A 27,953-nucleotide genomic window follows, 5' to 3' on the forward strand; every position below is an offset into this window, starting at 1 on the left:
TATATGGGCAACGCTACAACTTCCAAGATTAAGGGGAAAGACACTGTGATTTTGAAGTTGACTTCTGGAAAATTGCTAAAACTTCAAAATGTGCCTGACATACACAATAATCTTGTCTCTGGGACCCTCCTAAGTATGCATGGCTTTACGATGGTATTTGAATCCTAAAAGTTAGTTTTGTCAAAAGGGGGAACATTTGTGGGAAAAGGATATGTATTAAATGATATGTGGAAACTCAATGTTATCTCTATAAAAGCTAATACTATGAATAAGAATAATGCTTCTTCTTCTGTTTATATGTTTGAGTCATTTGATTTATGGCATGGTCGGCTCAGACATGTTAATTCTAATTCTTTACGTAGATTAATTAACTTAGAGCACATTCTTTCATTTCACATTAATTATAATCATAAATGTGAAACGTGTGTTGAGGCAAAACTAACAAGGTCTTCATTTCAATCTGTTGAAAGAAATAGTGAATCACTTGATCTAATACATAGTGATATTTGTGACAAAAGTTTATTCAAACTAGAGGAGGGAATAAATATTTTATTACCTTAATTGATGATAGCACACAATATTGCTATGTATATTTGCTTAAAAGCAAAGATGAAGCTATAGAGAAATTTGTTCTCTATAAGCAAGAAATTGAAACCCAACTTAATAAAAGAATTAAGAGGATAAGAAGTAACCGTGGTGGTGAATATGTTGAACCATTTGGTAAATTTTGTGCACAACATAGTATTATTCATAAAGTGACACCACCATACTCTCCTCAATCCAATTGAGTAACAGAGCGTAAAAATAGAACCCTAAAGGAAATGATGAATGCAATCCTACGAAGTTCTGGGTTGTCACAAAACATGTGGGGGAAAGTTGTTTTATCAGCGAATTACCTTTTAAATAAGGTGTCCCATAAGAAAAAGAACAAGACACCATATAAGTTAAGGAAAGGTAAACCTTCCTACAACTACTTGAAAGTGTCGGGGTGTCTTGCAAAGGTAATGGTTCTTTTGTCGAAGCAAATGAAAATAGGTCCTAAGACGGTAGATTGTATTTTCATTGGTTATGCATGCCACAGCAATGCATACTGATTTTTTGTACATAAATTAAAGAATCCTGAAATTTAAAAGAATACGATAGTGGAATCTAAAAATACCTCATTATTTGAAAATATATTCCTTTGTAAGACTAGGGAAGATGGGTCAAGTTCAACAAGACGATCTTCAGAAACTATTAATAGTCAAGACTTCCAACAAGAAGTTGAAATCAAGGCAAAACCAAGAAGAAGTAAAAGGGCAAGGGTGAAAAAGTCTTTTGGATCAAAATTTTCTAACCTATATGCTAGAAAATGGACCTCAAACTTATAGTGAAGTTATATGCTAATCTGAAAGCATTTTTTGGAAAGATGCTATCAAGAGTGAAATTGATTCCACCATGAAAAATCATACGTAGGAATTAGTGGATCTACCCCAGGGAATTAAACCACTAAATTCTAAATGGATTTTTATACGAAAAATGAAAGTAGATGGAACAATTGATAAGTACAAGGCCAGATTGGTTATAATAGGTTATAGACAAAAGGAAAGCATTGATTACTTTGATACATTTTCTCCTGTATCAAGAATAACTTTTATAAGGATGATACTTGCTATTACTGCTTTGCGGAATCTAAAATGTAACACCCGTACCCGAGACCATTGCCGGAGTCGAACACGAGGTGCTAACAGACTTAATTCATTTATTTGCACAGTCCATTTTTAAAATTTCCAGACAAGCTTGCTAACTGCGTCACTATCACCTTAAAAAATCATATCTCGAGTTCCAAAACTCAAAAATCAATTCCGTAAATTTTTCCTGAAACTAGACTCATATTTCCATCTACAATTTTTTTTTCTATAATTTTTGGTCGATCCAATTAGTACAGTTTATTAGTTAAAGTCTCCCATGTTTCAGGGTTCGACTATTCTGACCTTCATGCATTACGACTTAGATATCTCCCTGTACAGGGCTTCAATACTTATGCTGTTTGTTTCTAAAGAAACTATACTCGAAAAGGAATATGTACATATAGGGAATGACTTCTAATTATCTTTGGTTAATTTATAGTGAATTTCCAAAGTCGGAAAAGGGGATCCAGAAATCTCTCTGCCCCTGTTTCACGAAAACTTAAACATCTCATAAAATACGGCTCATATGATCGTTTTGTTACTTTCATATGAAAATAGATTCATCAAGGTTCGATTACATAATTTATTCACTATTTAATTCCATTCGTACTATTTTTAGTGATTTTTCAAATCCACATCACTGCTGCTGTTAGCATCTATTTTTAAGGTAAACTTTACCTATTTCATGGTTTTCCATGGATCAACTAAAATTTTGTCATACATAGCACCAAAATGATCGTGATTAACCATTCCAATGGCTAATCGTTACCAACATTTCCATAACACTCCATGAACAACATACAAGATGATTATAACGCTATGCTCAAAATATATATAAGCCATTTTCGCATGGCTATCCAAATATATACATTACCGAAAGGTACATGACCAACAACAAGAGGGTAGTCCTATACATGTCATTTTCAGAGTTCAACTAAAACAGTACCAAAAGGGCTTTGATAGTGTGGATGACTTCGACTTTGACATTCCCGAATCCGATAGCTGACGAACCAAAATCTATAAAACAAAGAATCAAAGAAACGGAATAAGCATTTAATGCTTAGTAAGTTTTGAGTAATGAAATCATGCACAACTAAAGTATAGCATTCATATGACTAAACGAATAATTTCATATACACATATTCTCACAATCATACCTACTTCACATTTCCAACCCTTATATTCATACATAAGGAATCAACTTGACTAAAGGCTGGAAGCTTGTTAATCGATTGAGCGAATACTATTTAAAAGGAATCAATTATTCCAATGCATATACAAAACATACCTCATCGTTGGGGTTTTACGAGCGTATTAATTGAAATTATTACAGCAAGATTGCTCATTCCCAAACCAAGTACCTTCGGGAATTAGCCGGATATAGCTACTCGCTCAAATGCCTTCGGGATTTAGCCCGGTTATAGTAACTCGCACAAATGCCTTCGGGACTTAGCCCGGATATAGTAACTCACACAAATGCCTTCGGGACTTAGCCCGGATATAGTAACTCGCACAAATGCCTTCGGGACTTAGCCCGGTTATAGTAACTCGCACAAATGCCTTCGGGACTTAGCCCGGTTATCATCCGAATATTCATGCACATATGAATAAATCATGACACATCTATATTTCAATTCAAACACAAGTCACTTATCAAGCATTATCATTTTCGGCTCAATAGCTATATACAAATAGCATGATTTTGATTTGCTTATAACATGATCTAATCGAATCATAATCTAAGTTCCATTACTCGAAAACTTACCTCGGTTGTTGTCGAACGATTTCAACAGCTATTCGACCACTTTTTCCTTTCCTTTATCAGATTTAGTTCCCTTTGCTCTTGAGCTTAAATTTAAACAAATAAATTTATTTAATTATTTTTCACTTGGGCAATTCCATTCAATACATGTATGTCATACAATTTAAGTACAATGACCTTGTTCAATACTATTTAAACATCATGCATTATCTAATTTCATCAACACCATCTAACTTCATATAGAAACACATATCATCCTAAGTCGGTACACAAGTCAAATGCATCATTTAAATTGTCAAAGTCCACAATTTAGTCATATCTCTCTATCATAGTTTCTTCACTTAAACCGAATTAGCAAGCCCATATAGTCTTTGGCCAAATGCTATATAACCCAAGTCATCAAGAGTTTTATTATTTAACACCTTAGATATCCATAGCTAAATAGGTTATTTGTACATACATATATATCATCCAAAACCGAACATAAGAATTTTTTTTTCATATATCTAACATTAATTAAATTATTCAAAACCTCACTAGCAAAATATCATGTACTATGCCGAACCAAAAAAAAAAGATCAAACACCTAGCTTATCCATTCAAAACACTTAACCGGCCTTTGACCAAGACTTTAAACAAAGTCTATGTTCGGCTATCACACATATGGGCATTATTAGTTTAAAGTTTTAACAAGATTAATTTCTTTGATCTTAACCTAAATGACAACTCCCATTCTCCTTATTTCAACCGAATTATTCATAACATCAAGACTAAAATTTTTGCACCTTGAACTTCATACATTTATAAAAACTTTCATAACTTATTCGGCCTTATCAAGAACCATTTAACATGCAAGGAAAAATAATCATAGAGGAAGAAGTTAACATTCTAAATAGACTCAATTTTTGACCGAATGTACAAGGTGTCTCTAAGCTACTCATCCAAAAATCTTTACCCCATTCTAGTCATTCCCCCATTGTTCCCTACAACATGAAAATAGCCCCTAATTCCAACACTTAATCATTCGGCATCTTGCTCAAATCACCATAGGAAATCTCAACTTTCTTGACATTACCAAGAGTGCATTCACAAATTAACTTAGCATAATATAAAGCCAAATCAACAAATTCAAAGCTTACCTCCTAATAGCTAAAGATGAATGCCGAATTGCTCTAGGTAAGTTTTCCCTTATTTTTCCTCTTTGTTTCGGCTTGAGAGAGGTAGGAGAAGAAGATGAACACCAGCCTCTTTCTTCTCTTTTATTTAATTATTTCTAACATAAAACATTAACACAACATGTTTATAATATGTTATGACCCATAGCATGGCCGGCCACTAGCTCAAATTTTGGGTAATTTGACATGCAAACCCATCATTTTTATAACATGCATTAATAGGCCACTTTACATTTGCCTAGCACATTTCTAAATTTTCTCACATAAGTCCTATTTACTAAAATTCACTTACAATTAACAAAATTCAAATATGAAATTTTCACACATGCATATATACATATAATAAGCATCAAATATGATGGTTAATTATTTTTATGACTCGGTTTTGTGGTCCCGAAACCACTTCCTGACTAGGGTCACATTAGGGCTGTAAGCAAGCACCAAAGCAGTGTTATGAAAAGATTGACAGTGTCATGATATCAAATGGATTTAAAATTAATGAGTGTGACAAATGTGTGTATGTCAAAACCACTATTGATGGATATGTAATTCTATGTTTATATGTTGATAACATACTTATTGTTGGAAGTAACAATGAAATGGTAAAATGTAACACCCCTTACCCGTATTTCACCCCGGAACAAAGTACGAGGCATTACCAGACTTATCATATGAACAAACATACAATTTTAAGTTATACATTTGTATCCAAATTAAAACCATTCTCATCTAATCATAAAGTCCCTAATATGAGCCTATGAGGCCCAGAACATGCTTTGGGACTAAATCGAGAAATTTAGACAATTTTACAAAAACTTAGAATTTTTTTCATTAAACAAGGGTCACACGCTCGTGTGGATATGGGACACGCCCATGTGGGCAGGCCGTGTAGTCACACACCCCTATGTCCCGAACCAGTGTAACTCTCTATTTGTCACCCAAGAATAAATTGTAGACACAGGGCCGAGTCACACGCTCGTGTGCTAGGCTGTGTGGTCGATTTAAAATTCATGATTTTTCATTAAATAGGTGAAAACTTCACACGCTCAGGGCACACGCCCGTGTCCAAGGCAGTGGTCCTCACACAGCTAAGACACACGACCATGTCTCTGCCCGTGTACTCAAAATTGGGCATTCTGTTTTGCAAAAATTAGGGTGCATACGACACACAGCCTAAACATATGCACATGGGGCAAGCCGTGTGTCGCACACGGCCTAGACACAATCCCGTGTGGACAAAAATAAAGTTGTTTACCAAGCCATTTTGCCCCCCTTTAGTGGTCACACCTATACAACATAATATAGCACCAATCCAACCATATACATACAACCAACATCCACAATCAAGATATCAACACATCATTCATGAAAGGCATCATTATATAAATATTCTTATAGCCAATATTAGTTCATTTCCATTGGCCTTATACAAAATGAACTTCTAACCAATATAAGCCAACACATTTGGCCAACACAATTATGACACATAACAAAATCACCAAGTCCCCTATATATGTCATAACTCAAAATGTTGAATTCATTAGTACCAAAATAATTGTTGATAGTGTGAGTGGACCTCTGACGATCTCCGAATCTCGAGCTACCTTGGTGACACTATAAGATAAGGGAAAGGAAGGGGAGTAAGCTATATAGCTTAGTAAGTTCCTATGCAAGTAATAAGCATCATAACCACACAATTAACATGATGAAGATTAACATGAACATTATTAAAATCTCATAGTCATAACTTACTCAATCATAATCCTACCAAGAGTTCATCAAATGTCAAGCTCATTACTTATGAGTTTTACGTACATACCTGTACCAACTCGCAACATAACCATATCCTTTCACAACTTTGATCTTCTCGTTGAACACTCAGAATATTAACAGATACTTGGAAAACTTGCACATTAGTGCCATTTATGTAGCAAAAGCTACCTCATATCTCATAATAAATATTGGCTCGTTTTTGAGCTATTCACGGGTCTGCTCACACAAGCTGTCAGTCAGAACGTAGCTACACAGCGTTGCTCACACAAGCTGTCAGGTATTCGCAACACATGCCGGACTACCCAGCCACTGGTAGGACATACGAGACCAACACCCAGATTACATAATCGCATATACATAAGGGTTCCTAGTGACATGTCACTCGTATCCTATTCTATTCCTAAGGCTCAACCGGGAATTCTTGCTTGTCGAAACTTTGTAGAATACGTCGAAAGAGTCAATCACAATTCATACAATATTAAAGCACTTAATACATAAATATAAAAATGCATTATTTACATACGAACTTACCTCGGTACAAAAATAGTAGAATTGGACCTAATTGTCAAACATTTTGTTTTTCCCCCAATCTAGGTCCGAACATCATTTTTCTTGATCTATAATGAAAAATTTAACTAATTTAATATTCACATTGTTCAATTCAGTCTAAAAATCATATTATGGTAAAATTACATTTTTGCCCCTAATGTTTCACATTTTTACAATTTAGTCCCTAGGCTCGTAAAAAGAAATGTATCCAATTTCTTCAAAATCCAAGCCTAGCGAACCATTTTCATACTTATACCAGCCCTCAATTTTCATTTAACCACACTTTTACTACACATTTTTGTAACTTATACAAATAGGTCATTTTCAACATTTCCATCAAAAATCACATAGCAAAAGTTGTTTATCTTGCATCTAACATACATTTTCTACCATTAGGCATCAAAATACACAATTATCTATCATGGTTAGAAATTTATACTTTGATTATTTCTTAAATTAGTGGTAGAAATAGATAGATCGGGTTACAGCGACTTCAAAAACGTGAAGAGCATTAAAAATAGGGCAAGAACATACTTACAATCGAGCTTGGAAGATGAACAAACCCTAGCTATGCCTTATTTAGAGATATTCGACTATCGGAGAAGAAGATGGACAAGATTTTGGCTTTATTTTGCTTATTAATTCATTTATTAACTAAATGACCAAAATGCCCCTAACTTAAAACATAAAAATTCTCTTACTTCATGTCCATTTTGTCCACCAACTTAACAACTGGTCTAATTACCATCTAAAGACCTTCAATTTAAAATTTCATAGCAATTAAACACCTCTAGCTTCTAGAACACACATTTTGCACTTATTGCAATTTAGTTTTTTTTACTAAATTAAGTGCCTAATCGATAAAATTTTCAAGCGAAATTTTCACGAAACAATTCCATGAAACTGTATACCATAAAAATATAATAAAAATAAATCTTTTTACGTCTGATTCGTGGTCCCGAAACCACTGTTCCAACTAGACCCAAAATCGGGCTGTTATATAAAAAGTACCAAAAACTTGTTAAATTCAAGATTTGATATGAAAGATATGGGGCTTGCTGAATGATATTGGGCATCCAAATCAAAAGGTCATGTGAAGGTCTCATATTGACTCAATCACACTACACAGACAAGATTCTTGAGAAATTCGGCAAGGATGATTTTGGTGTAGTAAGAACTCCGATAGATATAAATCAACATCTGTCCAAAAAAAAAAGGTGAAAGTATTAACCAAGTGGAATATGCAAGAGTCATAGACAGTTTAATGTACCTTATGAGTTGCACTAGACTTGATATTGCTTTCACTGTAAGTAGTTTAAGCAGATTCGCAAGCAATCCAAGAGAGAACCACGGGAAAACGATTGTGCGGGTACTAAGATATCTCAGATATACTCGAAACTACGGATTACATTATTCTAAAGATGCTGCTGTGTTAGAAGGATTCTCCGATGCCAATTGGATATTTGATATTCAAGATGCCAAAGGCACAAGTGGTTATATTTTCACATTGGGAGGATGAATTGTGTCATGGAAATCCTCAAGGCAAATGATTCTAACCAGATCCACAATGAAATCTGATTTTGTAGCTCTAGACAAATCTGAAGAAGAGGCAGAATGGCTATGAAACGTTTTAGAGGATATTCCTAAATATCCAAAGCCTGTGCCCACAATATGCATATATTGTGATAACCAAGCAATAATTGGTAGAGCACAGAACGTAATGTATAATGGTAAGTCGAGACACATTCATCTTCGATAGAATATTTTTAGACAATTGATCTCAATTGAAGTTATCTCTATTGATTTTGTAAGATCAAAATATAACACTGCAGATTTGCTAACCAAAGGGTTAAACCGAGACCAATTTGATAAAACATCAAAAGGAACTGGACTAAAGCCCATGAACATTTAACGCACTATGTGAAGGAAAACCCAACCTAGTTGACTAGAGATCCCAAGATCTAGGTTTAATGGGACAACCTACTAGCATAAACCTTGTGAGGTCACTATGGGGGTTCTTGTCCTGAGTCGATTCCTATGATGAAAACAATGATTAAAATGCGCAAAAGGTTAAGCAATGCTTTTAATGACCATTGTCTGTTTTGGTGAAATGGACAACATAAGTCACCTATGTGAGAGTGAAGTAGGGTCGCTTTAAGGAGACTATTGGGGCATAATTCTCTAAGCTCTTGTAGAACCAGGAGGATGTTCACGGCCATATGAACATTCCCATTAGAACAAAAAATCTTGCCAGTGAGGTATTTGCATGAAGAATATCATCGTTTACACAAATAGCAAAACAGTTCAAGGACATCGCGTCTACTGGTTAACTAGTAAAGTAAATATACTTTCACAAGGGAAGGTTCAAGGGTTAATGCCTACCTATCCTATGCAAATATCGAATGTAGAATTTATCACCTCTTTGAGTATTTGAGTCTCGTTGATCCATCAATTTCATTCATGTAGGGGATTGTTGAAAAATAATTATTGAGTGAAGAATGATAATTGAATATTGTTGGAAAATAATTATTGAGTGATGAATGATAATTGTATCTCTTCGTTTAATATTGTATTTTTCCATACAGTTGTATCTTTTGAAAAAAGTATCTCTTGGTTTAATCTTGAATTTTTTTCATTCATTGTCTCTATTCACCCATGTCTATTAATTTTTCAAAAAATCTCTTTATTTATTTCCTCCTCTCTATATAAAGCCAAGTTAAGAGATGTCAAAAACATTTATCAAAAACTATCAATATCAAAACTTCTTTCTAAATTCATTTCTCCTGATAATTAAGAAAAACAAGATTGTGTGTGATTGATCACTGTTGTTGTGCTACTACTATGATTGTTTGTTGTTGTATCCTGGGAGACAAATGTTTAACGTTACTCAAAGCATCGAGAAGAGGACGAATCTATCTTAAGGAGACTGTTTATACAAGCCTCAATAAAATTCTTCTTCTAATTTTCAACTTTTTCCGATTAAAGGTATTCTATTGTGTTACTATTACTGCATTATTTTGCTTATCATTGTTACTGACATATTAATACTACATACAATATCAGATTTTCTTACATGTATTTATGGGCTTAATTCAATAAAAAGTTTTCAAATTATATTGATTTTTTGAGTTACTTACTTACCCTCTTTTTCATCAAATTAGGTATTTAAATTATTATGTAACTATTATGTACCTCACAGTTATTTTATTTTAAAAAAACTCATTCAATCAATCAAAAGTTGACACATGGTAATTTTTGTATTAATCTTATATTTTCTCATAAAAAATCATTAAAAATTATTTTACAATTTTTTATAAAGACCGGGCTGCAATTATATTCAAAGAAATCAAAAAAGAAAAACAAAACAAAAACAACATAACCAAAGTCATGGCCCAGGCTAAAAAGCCCAAACCCATCCTAACTAGAAAAACAAGCCCTAAACAACTAGAGAAATTCATTTCAAAATAAACCCTAAAAAACAATCATCATAGCCAACCACCATTTCAGACGATCTCTTTTCTTCTTTGCAACGCTTTTTCAAGCAAACCATCATGATTCTTAACTTCTCTGTCCTTGGTAAAAGTATTTCCATGATAAGTGATTTTTCTCACTATTATGGTCGTTCCTCTATTGGATCAACATAGGTCTTGAAATACTTTTCCATTTTTTTACTTCTATATCTTTAAAATTCCAGAACCCAATCCCTAAGTCTTTCAAAACAAAAGAACCATCCTCCTTTTCCTTCTAAAAATTTCACCAGAGAATCTTCAATATGGTTGACCAGCGCCTTGCCTATCGATTTCAACGGCCCTTACAACTGTACTGGAGAGGCCAAAACTAATATATGTATTTTCACTTTCCTTTAAACCTTCTTTTGCTAAAAGATGAAATACTTTATTTTTTTTGTCTCCTTGCATGTCGAAAATCACAAGTAACTAAGTTACTGCATAATAATTTAGCATCAACAATATACGCTCTAATTTTAAATCCATCTTCCTCCCCACTTTGTAATTTTCTAATGATAACTAACGCATCACCCTCGACTTCAACTCGTATGTGTAACACCCCTAACCCATATTCGTCGTCAGATTAGGGTTACAAGGCATTACCGTACAAAACACAGTTCAGCACAGTCATTTATCACTCTTCATGCACTAAAGAATAACGATACATTTACAACATTATCAAACTTGAATATCCACAATTCAATTATTTTAAATTTGAATGCATGAAACATAATTCCAAATCAAATCAATCATACCCTACTAATCATGTATCACAAATAAGCACATTTCAAAAATTTCAACTAATTCAATTAGGACATACATCAAAACTCAATTGAACATGTTCCATACTTAGCAAATTCTAACCAAACTTGTATACATCAAAGCAATGTTCACATATTTAACACTTTCAATATTCGATTCCCTATATCCATTACATTAATGGCATTTTCATAAATAAAACATATTCAAGCATATATCCTCACTTTTCATATACAGAAAATATGCTAGTACATAATTTCATTAGCTAAGTATCAAACAATTCATTTCATAACTTCTATATATGTACATAATGAAACCAATCGAACCAATATGTATACAACTTAATATCCAATCACATATATGCGACATTAACAACATTACAATATGGTCGTACCTACCTTTGATGTCATTATAATATACGCATTTTACCCTAAATGCAACCGCCTTTTTTATGTATATTTACCGAATCTATATTAACCTATTCCATTAATTAAGTCATGACTAAACCAATTCACATGTTATACATGTTTGTCTAGATTTAAACATCCACATGGCATAATAGGCATGCGTATATAATACACATAAACAACCATATTCATTTAGCCACATACAATTATGATTATAAACAATTTTAAACACTAGTATCGAAGCAAATCATGCCAAAGTACCTATTTATTATATACCAAATTATTTAACCACAAATATGGCACAATTTCTAATCAAATATTAAACCTAACATCTTGACCTTTCATTACTGAACCTTAAACAAAGCATATCAACCAAACCAATCATATAACATATTCATTATTTGCCTTCACTAACTGTACTTAATTAGCCAACCATTCAAGCATAATATATGCACCTACATTGCCATTACAAATCGAATCAAAATAACCAAAACACAATCGAATATATAATTATCATTTTACCCCATTACTAAGCCGAATTATAAAAGCATTCACAAAGACAAAACATACCATGCATTAAACTTACCGAAATTAAGCTAATCATAGGCTATTCTTATCATTACTCAATCAAGCCATATAACCAAAACACTATACTTACATGCCATTAAACACACTTGCCAAAATGAGTTTATACCATGACAGGATATACACCACTCCCAAAGACACATCCATCAACCACTTTGATATCACTCTCGATATTATAAACCAAGCATCACACAAGATATACCATGAAATATACTTCTCAAAATGAGTTTAAGCATAACCAAATTCGCACCAACAGTAACAACAAACTCAAGCCATTTTCGCATGGCTATACATACATAAATTCAAAATACAAACACATTAAAACTAGCCTATACAAGTCATATGTTCAAAGTTTCAAACTTCAAAAGTACCGAATGATAGTCGATAGTGTGATGATGATCCTTAATGATCCTCGAGCTCATAACTAGCTTCCAAAATCTATAAAATACCAAATGAACACACAAAGCAAGCTTGGATAGCTTAGTAAGTCATAAGCAAATAAATTATCAAAATAACATTTATACTTAATTCAATTAGGCTGAATACCTCCAATATCATATACATATATATATAGTAACATATCACAAATAGTTCACATGATCATATTACGCAACAACACTTACCTTTTTCTTTCTAATTTCATATAAACTTAAAACATACCTGACTTATTTAACTTGAACTCATATTTGATTTTTGCCATGTCATTGGCCGCTGAACAATTCGAAATCAATAAAGATACTAAGATAACTTGGAAAGCTAGTACAATGCCAACGTCCCAGACGTGGTCTTACATGTAATCAAATATCGATGCCACTGTCCCAGACAGGGTCTTACACAAAATCATATACAATACTGATGTCCCAGACATGGTCTTATACATAAATCTCAAATCAATGCCAACGTTCTAGATGTGGTCTTACACGATAAAACATATCAGAATCCTATGTCATGACATATGTATCCTATACTATTCCTATGGTTCGTACGGGGCTTTCGGACGTCATAATTTTGATCGATTAAAGTTGGACACAAGTTAATCCATGTTTATATCAATTCGGCAATACATATATATAATCATAAGATTCAATTCAATAATATGAAATGTATTCATATGAAATTTAAACACATTTATTTACTTATGAACTTACCTCGTATGGACACGAACAAACCAGAACGACTATTCGACAACCTTCGACTTTTCCCGATCCAAGCCCGATTTCCTCTTTTCTTGATCTAAATAAATTCAAATTTATCTTATTTAATCACACATTTAATCAATTTAATCCACAAATACATAATTAGGCCTTTTTACACTTTGGCCCTTTTAATTTCATACTTTGACATTTTAGTACTTATTTCACAAAACACAAAATATACATAATTTCCTTATACACATGTTTGGCCGAATATTCCATTAATTCATATAAGTCCATATCTTTCATTTATTTCACATTTTGATCCCTCAATTTACAAGTTTCACAATTTAATCCTTAATACACATTTTTATCAAAAACCACATAATTAAACATAATAATCTATCAACAAAGATTTATTTTTCATCATCCACAAAAATCTCAAGCTATCAACAATGGAAAATCACAAAATCCACAACCAATTCAAAAATCCAAGCATGGGCTAGCTAGTATTCGGAGCAACGATTTGAAAAACGTAAAAATTATCAAAAACCGAGCAAAACACATACCTAATTCAAGCTTCCGAAGGTGCCAAATATTCACAGCTTTCAAATCTTTCTTTTCTTCTTAAGTTTCAGCCAAGAATGATGAATGCATGGCCATTTTAATTTTTTTGTTTTATTATAACATCATTTATTAACTAATTACCTTATTAACCTTAATGAAATAATATAAAAGCTTTATAATGGTTTTCCACTACCGTCCATGCTATTATTTAATGGCCTAATTTCATTTTAAGGCCTCCACATTAAAAAGAACATAGTAATATAGCACTTTAACAAATAGCAAGTCATTTTACATTTTACGCGATTAAGTTCTTTTGTCAAATTGAGCACACAAACAGTAAAATTTTCACACGAAACTTTCACACATATCAATTAACATACTGTAAACACCAAAAATAATATTAAAATAATTTTACGTCTTCAGATTTGTGGTTCTAAAACCACTATTTCGATTTAGTTAAAATCGAGCTGTTATAGTAAGAATCCAGATTCTGCCCCAAATCAAATCGCCTAGACGCATGAAAGAGCTTTTGCTACGAATACTGTTTGTATGTGTTTGTTTCTATATATTTTCATTTTTAAGACTTGATCGAAGGAATTTCTAATAACAATCCTTGTACACGATCTACTATTCTGCCTTTTAAATGCAACGTCAAAATTGATTTTGACATTCAAGCAGTCTGGTGGCCTCCAATTCTTATTAGCTATTATGTTGACAGGTACCTTTCTATTTACCCCTTCAATTTTCTACATGTAGTCTAGAATAAATTGTACAAATCTCTCTTCTGTTTGTGCCTTATTTTCATGAAGCAACTTATATTTGGCTGACCTTAAACCTCATACAGTACACATAATACTTTTTATCTAATTGTTTGATTTTCTTTCAAATAAGTAATGCATCCAGTCCTTATATTGTACCTGATTTTGTTCCAGGGGCCATCCAATTCCTAGCCTTGTCCACACACCTGCTACAAAAAATTAGTCCCGAAACACATGTTGTCTTATTTCATCACTATTTTTGCATATTGGGCAAGTCGTCGAATCTTGTATTTTGTGTTGAAACAGATTAGAAAGAGTAGGTAGGAAATTATTTAAGGTCTTTCATACTAGAATTCTTTTTTTAGGCAACAAGTTCACCTTCCATAATTCTTTGTACATAGGTTTGTAAAGAATTTGGTTTTGCTGTAAATTTGTTGATCTTTTCGTTTGTATTAATTTTTTGTATCCACTTTGTACTGTGTAAACTCCTGAAACCTCACCTCACTATATAAATTTGTCCAGTTCTTTCTCAAGCGGGAGTGGGATACAAAGAATCCTTGCTGCGTCATCTTGGTGGAAGGTTCGCTGAATTAATTCCTTCTTCCATTGATTTGAGTCTTGTTCAATTAAATCAGAGACTAACACAAGATTTTGGGTAATACATAGAAATTGAATCTTGTAGTCATCTGAGCCCGGAACCCATGTGTCATTCCAAATTTGTATCTATGTTCCCGAGCCAACTCGCCAGCCCATCCTCTTGTTAAGAAGTCATTTTGTCGACCATAGGCTTCTCCAAGTATATGATGGTAAGTTCCCTAACCGTGCATGCATAAAATCTGAGTTTGGATAATATTTGGTTTTTAAAGATTTGGCAAATTATGAATTTGGGTAATAAATTAAGCACTAACTCTATTTAGCTAGCATTGCCACATTAAATTTTGAAAGGCATCGAAATCCCATTTCCCCATCCTCTTTCAACTCACCAAGCTAATTCCATTCGCACCAGTGGATTCCACGTTTTTCAAGACTTTTTTGCCACCAAAATCAGCTCATAATATTTTCCAATTCTTTGCACAGTGATTTTGGTAATAAAAAAATGCCATAGAGTAGATTGGAATAGCTTGCAATACTACTTTTATGAAGACTTCTTTTTCCCCTACCGACAAGAATCTAGTGCTCCACCCTCTAACCTTACTAATCATCCTGCCCTTTAGTATTTGGAAAGATTTTTTTATCCTTTCCAACCATATTGGGTAAACCTAGATATTTTTCTAGGTTTCTAGAGGTTTGAATTCCTAATATGCTAGCAACTTGTTCTCGAATTTGCTTAAAGACATTTGTGCTAAAATATGCCATTGACTTTTCAAAGTTAATACATTGACCTGAACATACTTCATATTCTCGTAATACCTCTTTAAGATTATTTTCTCCCCTAAATTTTGCGTCCCCAAAAAGAATGCAGTTGTTGCAAACAATAAATGTGTGATTAATGGACCTTTCTGACAAACCTTTACCCTTTTAGAGAACCTTCCCTAGCTGCAAGCCTCATCAAGGATGACAAACCTCCATTACATATTAAGAATAAATATGGACTTAAGGGGTCACCTTGACGCAAACCCCTCATTGGTCTGAAACATTCACCCATCACCCCATTCAAACAAACTAAATAATTAACCGTTCATACACATATCATGATCAAAGACACAAAAGATTCTACAAATCCTATTTTTTGTATGACTTTTTCCAAGAAAAACCACTCCACCCTGTTGTATGCCTTACTCATATCCAGTTTTAGTGCTAGACTTCCATTATTGTTTATTCTTCTTTGTTTTAATAAATTCATTAATTCATAAACCAAGAGAATATTGTCAGTGATGAGTCTACCTGGAACAAATGCACTCTAGGCCTTATCAATACATTTATCAAGAACTTGTTGAAGCATATTTGCCACCATCTTAGCAATAATCTTGTACACAAATGTGCATAGGCTAATAGGTTGAAAATTCTTAAGGTTGGTAGGACTTGCCACTTTTGGTATAAGCACAATAGCTGTTAAATTAACTCCATCAACTGGTCCTCCCTTATTTAAAATCTCGAGATAGAAATTACCAACTTCTTGTCAAATAATATGCCAAAACCATTGGAAAAATAAAGTTGGAAAACCATCACATCCGGTTACTTTTATTGGTCCCATGCTCTTAAGAGCCGAAAAAAATTTGTCGCTAGTAAAGTCTTTACTTAGAATCTGAGATATGCATATCAGTTCCTGACAATATGTATTCAAGATTACCAAAACCTTCTGATAAAAACAAATTTTCAAAATACCATTTAGCCACCTCCTTCATTGCTCTTTTGTCAGAAATTAGTTGGTCGTGTTCGTTCTCTAGTTCTTCAATCTTGTTTCCTCTTTTTCTATGGGAAGCAAATTTGTATAAAAATTATGTATTCATATCTCCTTCTTTCAACCAATTCAACCTAGCTCGTTGCTCCCAATATTTTTATTCTTTATCAATTTCCAAATTTAAATGGATTTTAGCATCAATTAATTTAGCCAAGTTTTCAGTCGTCCTTTCGATTCCATCAAGGTCTTCAATTCGGGTTAGTATCTTCTTTGTCAATCCTTTTCGTAACTTCCTGATTCCCATAGCCCATTTTTGTAAACCTTTACCTACCAATGTTAATTTCTCCATCACCCTTCCATTATACATTGCCCAAAGTCTTTTCACTTTTGTCTCACAAGAAGTTTCCATAGTCCATCATGCTTCAAATCTAAATTATTTACTTCTTTTAAGCATCCCTTCAATTTTGGCTTGTAAAAACAGAGGGAAATGGTCTGAGAAATAATGAGGCAAATGCCGCATTGTGAATTCAGAGAATAACCATTTTTATTTGTATCCCCTTTGTCAAGTCGTTCTTTTATGTTTGTTGTTGGGAGATCACCACGTTCCCATGTAAACCACTTTCCAGCATAACCCACGTCTTCCACTCGATAATCATTAAGAACTATCCAAAATTCTTCCATTCAAACTTCATCTCTTGGTAAGCCCCCTTCCTTTTCAAAAGTATATAAAATCTCATTAAAGTCACCACAAACCAACCAATTTGACTCATGTTCTCTCCCTAACCTCCTTAGAATATCCCAAGCCTTCGTTCTTCCACGAGCTTCTGATGCACCATAGAAACGATCAATTTCCAATTTTCCCCTACTTCACTATCATCAATATTAACGTTAATGTGATGTTTGGAGAAACTTCTTAAATTGATCTCTACTTCACTTTTCCAACCAAGACTTAACCCCCTTCTTGTTCCCATTGCTAGAACACCAATACCACAATTAAATCCACACCGTTGTCAAACTCTTTCCATTTGAGAATTATCTAACTTTGTCTCCATAAAGAAGACAATTTGAGGATTATAAATTTTCAGCATATGCTGAAGTCTTCTAACGCCCTATGGACTCCCTAATCCACGGACGTTCCAACTTAAGATTTTTATTGTATCTGGTTGGCTTACCTATTAGCAACTACCGATATCTTATTTTTATAATAGGTTCCTCTTCGTTCCCCTTGTCCATCCACAACTATATGACTTTCTGACCTAAATCTCTTTTTCCCTTCTTCGTTCTCTATAGTAATCTCTTCCATATCCTCAACCTTATCTTCCCTCTCATCATCACTTTGTCATATTACCCCTTTTCGTTTTTCTTGTTGCTTTTTTCTTTTTAAGTTAAGCCCCAAAGTATGACTAATAAATCCCAATTCTTGTTGTAAACCAAAGCTATTACAAACATCTTCCTTACCAGCCCTTCTCCCAAAAGTACTACCTATATTATCTTCCCGTAACCAAACGCTTGGAGTAATGCTCACCCTCCTAGGTTGTGCCCTAAGTGAAATATCCCATCCGTATTCCACTTCTTTCAATCCTAGGTTAATCCTATTCTGACAAAATTTGTCTCCATGTCCTAGACATCTACAAAGAAAGCAAAATAAAGATATTTTTTCATAATGAAATCTCACAAATACCGGATTTGAATGGGGAATCAAAATCTTCTTTTTCCTCTTCAGCGGATTTCTAATATTAATCTAAACTCTAATTCGTATGAAATTTTTGAAGCCTTGATTAAGCTATTTCGTATCATGTTCCAAAAATTTGCCAACAAAATTTCCCAATAATTGCGCCACATGATCAGTAAAAAAAACTCGGTGGAAGGTCATGAATTTGCACCCAATAATCAGAAAAAACTAATGGAACAGAACTCGGGTCCTCACCGTTTTTTAATTTATAAAGGATAAGAAGATGGTTATAAAAAGTCCAAGGTGTTCCACTTATCACCCGTTCCAAGTCAACCTCATAGAAAAATCTAAACATATATCGTTTTTCTCCAAGTTCAAAGATTTGAATTCCCCCCAACGGATGCCATAAATTAGTCGTCGTGTTTTTCATAGCAAAAAAATTGACCACGCTTACTGTAAGAGCACATCCGACTAAGCATAAATCATATAGTGGTTGTTGGGGTCCTTCCTTTACTGCGAATTGAAACCTTCGTCTTCTTCCTCATCAAGACTCAAGTTTGCCAAATCATTGTCCACTAATGCCATCTCAACCCGCATAATAGATTAATGTATTTTGGATTGAAATTAAAGAACCTTGGATTCTTTACAAAGGTAGTTTTGTGTAATCGCACCTATGCAAAAAATTTTCCTAAAAAATAAAAAAAAACTAAACTTTATTGTCGGCAAAGCAAAGAGCGATAAACACAAATCAAAAAACACAATCGTAACCTAAAACTTTGCTAGACGGAAGAACGTGCCACTTATCGGGTAGGCTCTTCAAGTCATATCATATATATATATATCATTATATTAAAAATATTTGAAATTACTAACTCCTTTATATATCATATAAATATCAACTTTTTTTTATATATTTTTCTCCATATATAATATTTATATGTCAAATATTTATCTTCTCCACTATACTGTAGGTATGGTGATTTCTAATATTATAAAATGAAATAATTATTTCAAATATACTTATTATTTTATATGTAAAATATTTCAAATATCATTATTTTTCATCCACATTGTGGGTATAATATTTCAAATACCATTATGTTTATATGTGTTTCGAATACACATACAAAAATATATAATACTAAAATTTACTACAGTCATGATATGGATTGAAGAATAAATATTACACATATTAAAATTATACTTATTAAACATAACGATGTTTACAATAATAATTTAGTTTTATAAATAAAAGAGTTATTAATTAAAAATAAAAAAATAAAAAAATATATTTATTAATTAAAAATATTAGTTAAATTTTTTGAAAAAAAAATCTTGAAACAACATGAAATAACAAATACAAATGTGCTTAGAAGAGAAATCAAATTTAAGATTCAAAGATGAAATCACTATAATTTAACCATTTAACTAGAGGAGCTAATGTATTAAAAATATCAATTAAAAGTAAAAAAAAGAATAAGCTTGAAACAATATGAAATAAAAAATATACAAATGTGAGTAGGAGAGGAATCAAACCCAAAACTTAAAAATAAAACCACTAACATTTAATCATTTAACCAAATGAGCTGATATGTTAAAAAAGCCAGAAAATGACCCCTATAGAATGCACTTTCAACTAAGGTGGCTGAAAATATGCCCTGTAGGACGCATTTTCAATAGAAAACTCATCAACTAAGGCACGTTTTCACTTTCTCTCTCCAAAATCGATCCATTTCCTTAATTTTTTTATTTGGATATTTTCAGCAAATTTAGCCTATTGTTTTACTTTTTTTAAAAAAAATTATATTATACTTTACCTTTTAATATAATTCTAATTTTCTAAATTGATGTATTAATTCAAAGAACTTATACCATTTAAATGGTGTAGTAAAAAAATATATATTTTGGTAATTTTATTAGGGTTTGCTTGGATAACACAGAGTAATTGGTTGAAAGTGTAATTATAACACTCTCTTGTAATTACAAAGATTTGTAATTCCCTATTTATATTTGGCTAATAGAGTGTAATTACATTATAATTCTATGTTAGGTTTGGTAGTGCAAATTATAATTATACAATTACATAATTTATATTTTAAAAAATATTAATTACAATAAAAATTATCAATACAATAAAAAATTTTAAACAAATAACAAAAATTAAAATAAAATTATCATATATACGATGTTAGTCTAATAAAGTAGCCAATAACTAATTTGGATACCCATGTGATGCATGGGTTGATTATATGTATCAACCAAAATAATATTTGATTGTTTTGTATTCTTTTATAGTGATGTTTTAAATAGATATTAGTTTTAATTTTTTTAAAAGTTAAAATGTTTATATAAATAATATATATAAACTTCTCAAATTTTATTCCAAATATATTTTTATAATATTTTAAAATTTAAATTAGTCTTTTTTTTGTAAAAAAATATTTTATTGAAAATATATTTATAAATATAAATAGTTTTAAATAATTTGAAAACATCATGTTAATATTAAATAACAATATATTTTTATTTTTACTTTATATTTATTAATTTTTTTACTTTGTATAATATATAGTATATTAATTTTTTCTTGCTATTTTATTTTATTATTAATTTAATATATGATACCAACTAATTTTATTTATAAAATATTATTCATTTTAAATAGTATTTACCTTTAATATGTTATATATTATTATTTTTAATTTTTTAAAAAAAAGTAAATTTATATATATATTGACTGAAGTAAATTTATATATTCACTTAGAAAGCAAATAGGTATAAATATATTATTAACTATAATATATTTTTTATTTTTTATTTGGGTATTGTATTTTATTATTAAATTAAATTATCATACCAACTTCAGTTATTTAAAAAATATTATTTATTTTAAATATTATTTACACTAAATATATTAAATTATATACCGACTTCATTAATTTATTACCACATGCAACAAATTTGATTAGTTGCAAATTGATACATCCCATCAAAACCAAACTTGATGGATTCATTGATGGTTATAAGGTAAAACTTGTGGCTCATCAAAGACCAGACATAGATTATGTTGAAACTAAAGATGACAATTTGGATTGCGGATTCAGGTATTAATTTGAATTTTGCAAACTAAGATAATATGTAAATTCGGATGTTGAAATTACTATCTGATGCAGATTTAGAGCGAATGTGGATAGACCCTTTCAAATTTGGATATATCTTATTCGAATATACTAGTTATAAAATATCTAACAATTTATTAATATTTTTAAGAATTTACTAATATTTCTAAGGATGTTAGAAAAATTGGTAAATGGTTAAATATTTTGGTAAAAAATTTTCCTAAATTTTTTTTAGTGAAGGTCATAGTAGAAATACAGTAACCTACAAGAAGATAATCACTCAATTATAACCTTGAGCACAACAAACGTCCATGAGCTTCATCGACCCCGTTTAGGGTAGAAATAATTGAATGTTGTTAGAGTCGAAGCTAGCCGGCTCACTTAGAAATAAATGGAGGTATTTTCTATCATTTATTTATTATTATTGTAATAACTCTCTTCCTAAAACTTTTGTTTTAACTTCTCGACTGGGATCGAAATGTGAATTCCGACAATCTTATAATAAACCTTTCACTTCTAGGATCATAAGAAACCCGGTTTAAACTTGCCTGAAGTCCAACCTCGTTCTCTAGCTGCCCAACCTTACCAAAAACACAGCTCAATGTGGATCTAACTATTGGTTTTGGGGCTTCTAGGCTCATGCGATACGATCAGATCATTTAAAACACATTTTCTAGAGGGGAAGAAATTGCAGATCAAATCTTGGTCTTGAGCTGGAACATTAAAATTCAATCGTTTAAACATTATTATAACCCAAAGGATTTGTTGCTTAATCTGGATCCAACTGGTGGGCATGAGCTACAACATAAAAATCCCATCATCTAAAACCCATTTTAACAGCTATTCATTTGGCTATTACTCCCTTTACTTTGTGAAAATTATGTATTTAGTCCCCTTTACTTTGTGGAAATTGTGGATTTAATCCTTATACTTTAATTTGATCAATTTTAGTCTTTTTACTTTTCGAATTGGTAAAATTTAGTCCCTTACTTTTCAAATTTTGAAATTTTACTCCTGACTCAAATAATAGTAGTTAAATTCAATTACTAGTCATGTATTATGTGTATAGTTTCAAATTTAATCCATCATATTCTCAGGTTGCATCATTCTATATCCTTATACTTTTCAAATTTTGAAATTTCAATATTGACACAAACAAAATTTGTTAATCCATTAACTAGATTTTTTAATGAATAATATGGTAAAATAACAAGATGACATGGCATTACACATACAATAATAAGTTTACCACACCAGATTTGGGAAATAATATAACTTAACATAATGAATTTAACAATTATCCTTAGGCGGGAATGAAATACATGAACTAAAAATGACTAAATCGACCTGAAACCTAAGTATCCCATCATCTAAAATCTTAGTGTGGTGAGATTTAAAGAGTAAAAAAAATTGAACTGCAATGCAACTTCAGTTGAGGTGTTTGGCAACACACCAGTGAACATTTCTCACCTCACTGTAACCCAAAATATTGACCAGAGTTAAAAGCTCCAGGGAACTGATTTGGAAGTCCAAAAATAGGGATAATTACTATTTTACCTCTCCAATTCTTCCTTTATTATTTATTTTATTTAATACACATAACATACTTTTAATATGACATTATTTAATATAATTCAATTTTTAATAAAAATATTTTTTTATAATTTTTATTTATATAGCATAAATACAATTTAATTATATTTAATTATTTGATTTAAATATAATTTGTAAAATATTTTAATATTCTATTATATATACATTTTAATTTAATGTTATCAATAGTAATTTGATATTCTTATCTCACCATTAAAGTTGTGTTTGAATCCAAACACATCCTACCTTTGATTTTAATCTCACTATTACAATAACTAATCTCACTGTCATTACAATTTTTAATCTCACTGGAATGAATCACACTGCCCATCCATACGAAGAGCTAGTCAACATATGCCCAAACCTTGAAGCAAAGATTGTTCAAATTCACCTCCAACAACTTGAACAACATAGTCCAAAATCCATCTCATAAAGGACCCGATAAAGACCCAGGTCACTACTACTTCAGGCTCAACAAGAACAAAGTCTACTACGTTAGTAACTTGCTAGTGAAATGAGCCACCAACATAGCCAGACCCAACCTGGCTTCTATTGGAACCTGCATAGATATGGAGGCAACTTCCATTTAACCATCTAATGTTTAAACCAGTTGGATGCAAATGCAAAGCACAAGGTGTGGCTAAAACTTACTGCCAAAATGTTGTTTCTTTACACAAACCATATTTCGAAAGGTAGGTTAGGGAAGATAACTGAGAGCATTTTGTCATGGGGCTAGAACTTTAGTCTGGCAAATCATACAACCTTAAGCAAATCCTTTGCTTCAAAATTGCCTAAGTTAGCCTAACTCTCAAAAGATGAGAATTCACAACAAAAATTCTCCAAGTCACTTAAATAAAGCAAAAGCAAACTCAAAAGACAAAGGAGCTCGACTTGAACAAAAAAGCCATAAGAAAGTAATGCACATAAGGCGTTTAAGTAAATGCTCTCTAATATATTCAATAACTATGAATGAGATGATTACAAATGAGGGAGAAATCTTCTATTTATAGTTGAGCTCCTTCAGATCCAACGATACAGTTTAAATTATATATACAGTCAAGATTAAAGCCTATTTACAAGATGAAAGTCCTAAGGGATTTAACTTTATACAATTTTATCCTTTAGGATTACAAATATTAACCATGATGTAACACCCCTTACCCGTACCCGAGATCGGGATAAGTACAAGGCGTTCCCAGACATATACTCGGACACTTTCGGAAAATACATATTATAAAATTTCATTCTAATATAAAACCGACTAAACGACATCATAGTGTCCCGATTATGGACCTACAAGGTCCAAAACATATATTAAAAGCGATCCGGGACTAAAGCGAGAACTATAGAAAATTTTAGAAAAAAAATTACTAGGGTTATGCCTCACACGCTCGTGTGGAGGCAAAGTACATGCCCGTGTGCTTAGGGACACGCCTATGTGACCCACCCGTGTTGAATTATTTGGATTTATTTTTCATTTCGAACTTACAGGGATTTTCACACGACCAAGCACACGTCCGTGTCCTTCATACGACCTAGACATGCCTATATCATTGCCTATGTCCAAAAACCTGGACATTCTGTTTATGACGTCATCATTCATTTTGAGGCACACGGCCAAGGCACACGCCCGTGTACTAGGTCGTGTCCTCCACACGGTTGAGACACACGACCGTGTCTCTACCTGTGTGTTTACTACCATGCAAACTGACCTAAAATTTTAAGTGTAAGGGACACGCGGTCGAGCAACACGCCTATGGGGGCTAACCGCGTGTCATACACGGCCTAGACACATGGCCGTGTGTTTACCTGTGTGGACCTTTTTAGGGCTATTTTCCAAGCCTTTAGTCACCCTCTAACATCCATACACACTTAGAGACTTCAATGGTATTTAACATGGCCTAAGTATACTCTTAAACAACCTTGACATAATTCACTACATGTTAACCTCATCTAATTGGTTTAGTACATGCTAAAATTTCCTTTTCGTATTAGGGATTAACATGACACATTTTACTTTTTACACTTAGGCCATATTATATCCATATACCATTGTACGCTATGTCCACTATCAAATTATTAGGTCCCATTTCAATCATCCACTCATGATAAGCCTCATTATCATATTTCACGAGACATTTAAACATAGACATGCATTATTAATAGGTTTACAACCTACATCTATATGAGCCATATCTCATGGCCATATATAAAAGAATAAGTATACCATTTAGGCTCTTACATTGGCTAGCCAAATGACACATATAACAAAATAACCAAAAATCTATACATGCCATTAAACAAAATAAAAGTATCTATATACCAAAGCAGAACAAGTCGATAGTGTGTTGATTCTCCAACCGTCTTCCAATCTTCACAAGTCCACGAGCTCTGTAAGATAGGGAAAAGAGAAGGGGTAAGCATTTATATGCTTAGTAAGTCAGGATAACTGGAAAGTAAAGTTACTGGTTAATTAGCATACAACCATATTAGGCACTAATTCCAACAAGCATGAAATAGTTTCCCTATCACATGCACTCATTCATCAAGTTAGTCTCATGCACTCATTCATCAAGTTAGTTTCATAACAGTGCATCTTATCATTAGTCCTAGATGAGCTCATCAATTCAATATTTCCATTTCTATTTCTCATGTTAATCCCGTTGAATTTCTCAGAAATCTCGATGGATAGCCCAATTACCGTCAAGTCATACAAGTGATCATCTTAAGTACGCACTCCCGTGAACTTTATTTCTTACGGCGTGATTACCAGTCCAGGCTAAATCCCTCTTAATGAAAATTGCTCTCATAAGCTCGGATCTGAATTGCCAGTCCAGGCTAAATTCAGTCCTCAATCGGATTACCCACCGGGCTAAATCCTTAATGCACCTATATTCTTCGGGAGGCTCGATCACTCAAGGAACACCCGTCTGGGCTAGATCCTTTCTATTTTGAGATCATCGAATTACCCGTATGGGCTAAATCTTTTTCTGCAACACATGCAGGATCTCATGTCATGTAAGCCATAATTTACCCATCGGATTTCCCTTTCTATTTCAACCGGGACATTTATCATATTTCATTCACACAAGCACATTACATGAATTATCATGCAATGAATATCTAAATTTTCATACATTCAAGAACATGCATATTTAAGTATATTAAGGATTTACTTTGGGTTATACGAACTTACTTGGTAATTGCTTCAATTTCATATTTCGGCTATTCCGAAACCTTTCGTTTTCCACGGTCGACCTCCGGGATTGGTTCCTCGGGGTCTATATCAATAAAATTTGACTATTAATACATCACATTTTTCATTTTAAGATTTAAAACTCACCCCGAGCAAAATGACCAATTTGCCCCTAACCTTTCACACTTTTACAATTTAGTCCTAAAGCTCGTATAATGAAATGCATGAAATTTCTAAGTTACCCAAGCCTAGCCAAATATTTTTCTTGCCTATAGCAGCCCATATTTTCTTTCATTTCACATTTTTCTACCCATTTTCACAACTTTTACAAAATGGTCCCTTAAGCCATTTCCAAGAAAAACCACTTAGTAAAAGTTGTTTACTATCTTTTAAACTCTCATATTCCTCTATAAATCATCAAAACACAAACATCTCATGCATGGGTAAATTTTTTAACATGAAACCTAGCTTGAAATATGGGTAGAAATAGAGAGAGCATGTTACGAGGATCTTAAAAATACAAAGAACGTTAAAAACAGGGCTAGGGAGCACTTACTATTGAGCTTGAAAATGTTGAAAACCCTAGATATGGAGACCCTTAGAATTTCAGTAGCATGGAGAAGAAAATGAGCTGATTTTAGCTTGGTTTTTCCCTTTTTATTTAGTTTATTACCAAATGACCAAAATGCCCTTCCTTACTAAACTTTCAAAATTTTCCATGCATGCCCATTTTTGTCCGAAAACTTAAAAATTGGAAAAATTACTCTTTAAGGACCTATAATTAATAATCCATAGAAATTTCATACTAATTGCTTCTAGAACCCAAGTTTTGCAATTTATTCAATTTGGTCCCTAATTTCCAATTGGACACCTTACATATAGAATTTCTTCATGAAACTTTAACACATGCTTATTTTCATATCCTAGACCTCATAATGATCATGAAATAATTATTTTAACGTCAAATTTGTGATTCTTAAACCACTATTCCGACTAGGCCCTAATTCGGGATGTTACACATGATAGCTCTAGTTTTCCTGGAGTGTTCCACTGGGCCACCAAGCTTTAAGTAGATGGTATTCTCCATATGTTCCATGAATCAGGTCAGTTCAAGTGAGTCAAATGAGCCCTATTTAATTAATTGACCTCCATGGAATAGTTTGTGTGCATTTATCACGAGCTTTGATCTGTGGCTCGTGACAATTGCGCTTGGTGATGGAGTTGTCATTTTTTCAATGTCGGATTTGCCTTTAAGGTTTGGGATTGTAGCTAAGAGTACTCAAGATTGTAGGAAATTGGATCCTAATGCCATTGTTGTGCTTCATCGGGCTGATATTGGGGAGTATTTGAGGATGGAGAATCAAACTAAGCACCTAGTTGAAGATTAA

At 32.5% G+C, this 27,953-nt stretch overlaps 1 pseudogene; it reads left to right on the plus strand.

Annotated features, from left to right (window-relative positions):
• Positions 1 to 3: 3 nt before the first annotated feature.
• Positions 4 to 27,953, plus strand: LOC107895512 (60S ribosome subunit biogenesis protein NIP7 homolog; annotated as a pseudogene).

Source organism: Gossypium hirsutum, chromosome A10 (assembly GCF_007990345.1).
Source record: "Gossypium hirsutum isolate 1008001.06 chromosome A10, Gossypium_hirsutum_v2.1, whole genome shotgun sequence".
NCBI lineage: Eukaryota > Viridiplantae > Streptophyta > Magnoliopsida > Malvales > Malvaceae > Gossypium > Gossypium hirsutum.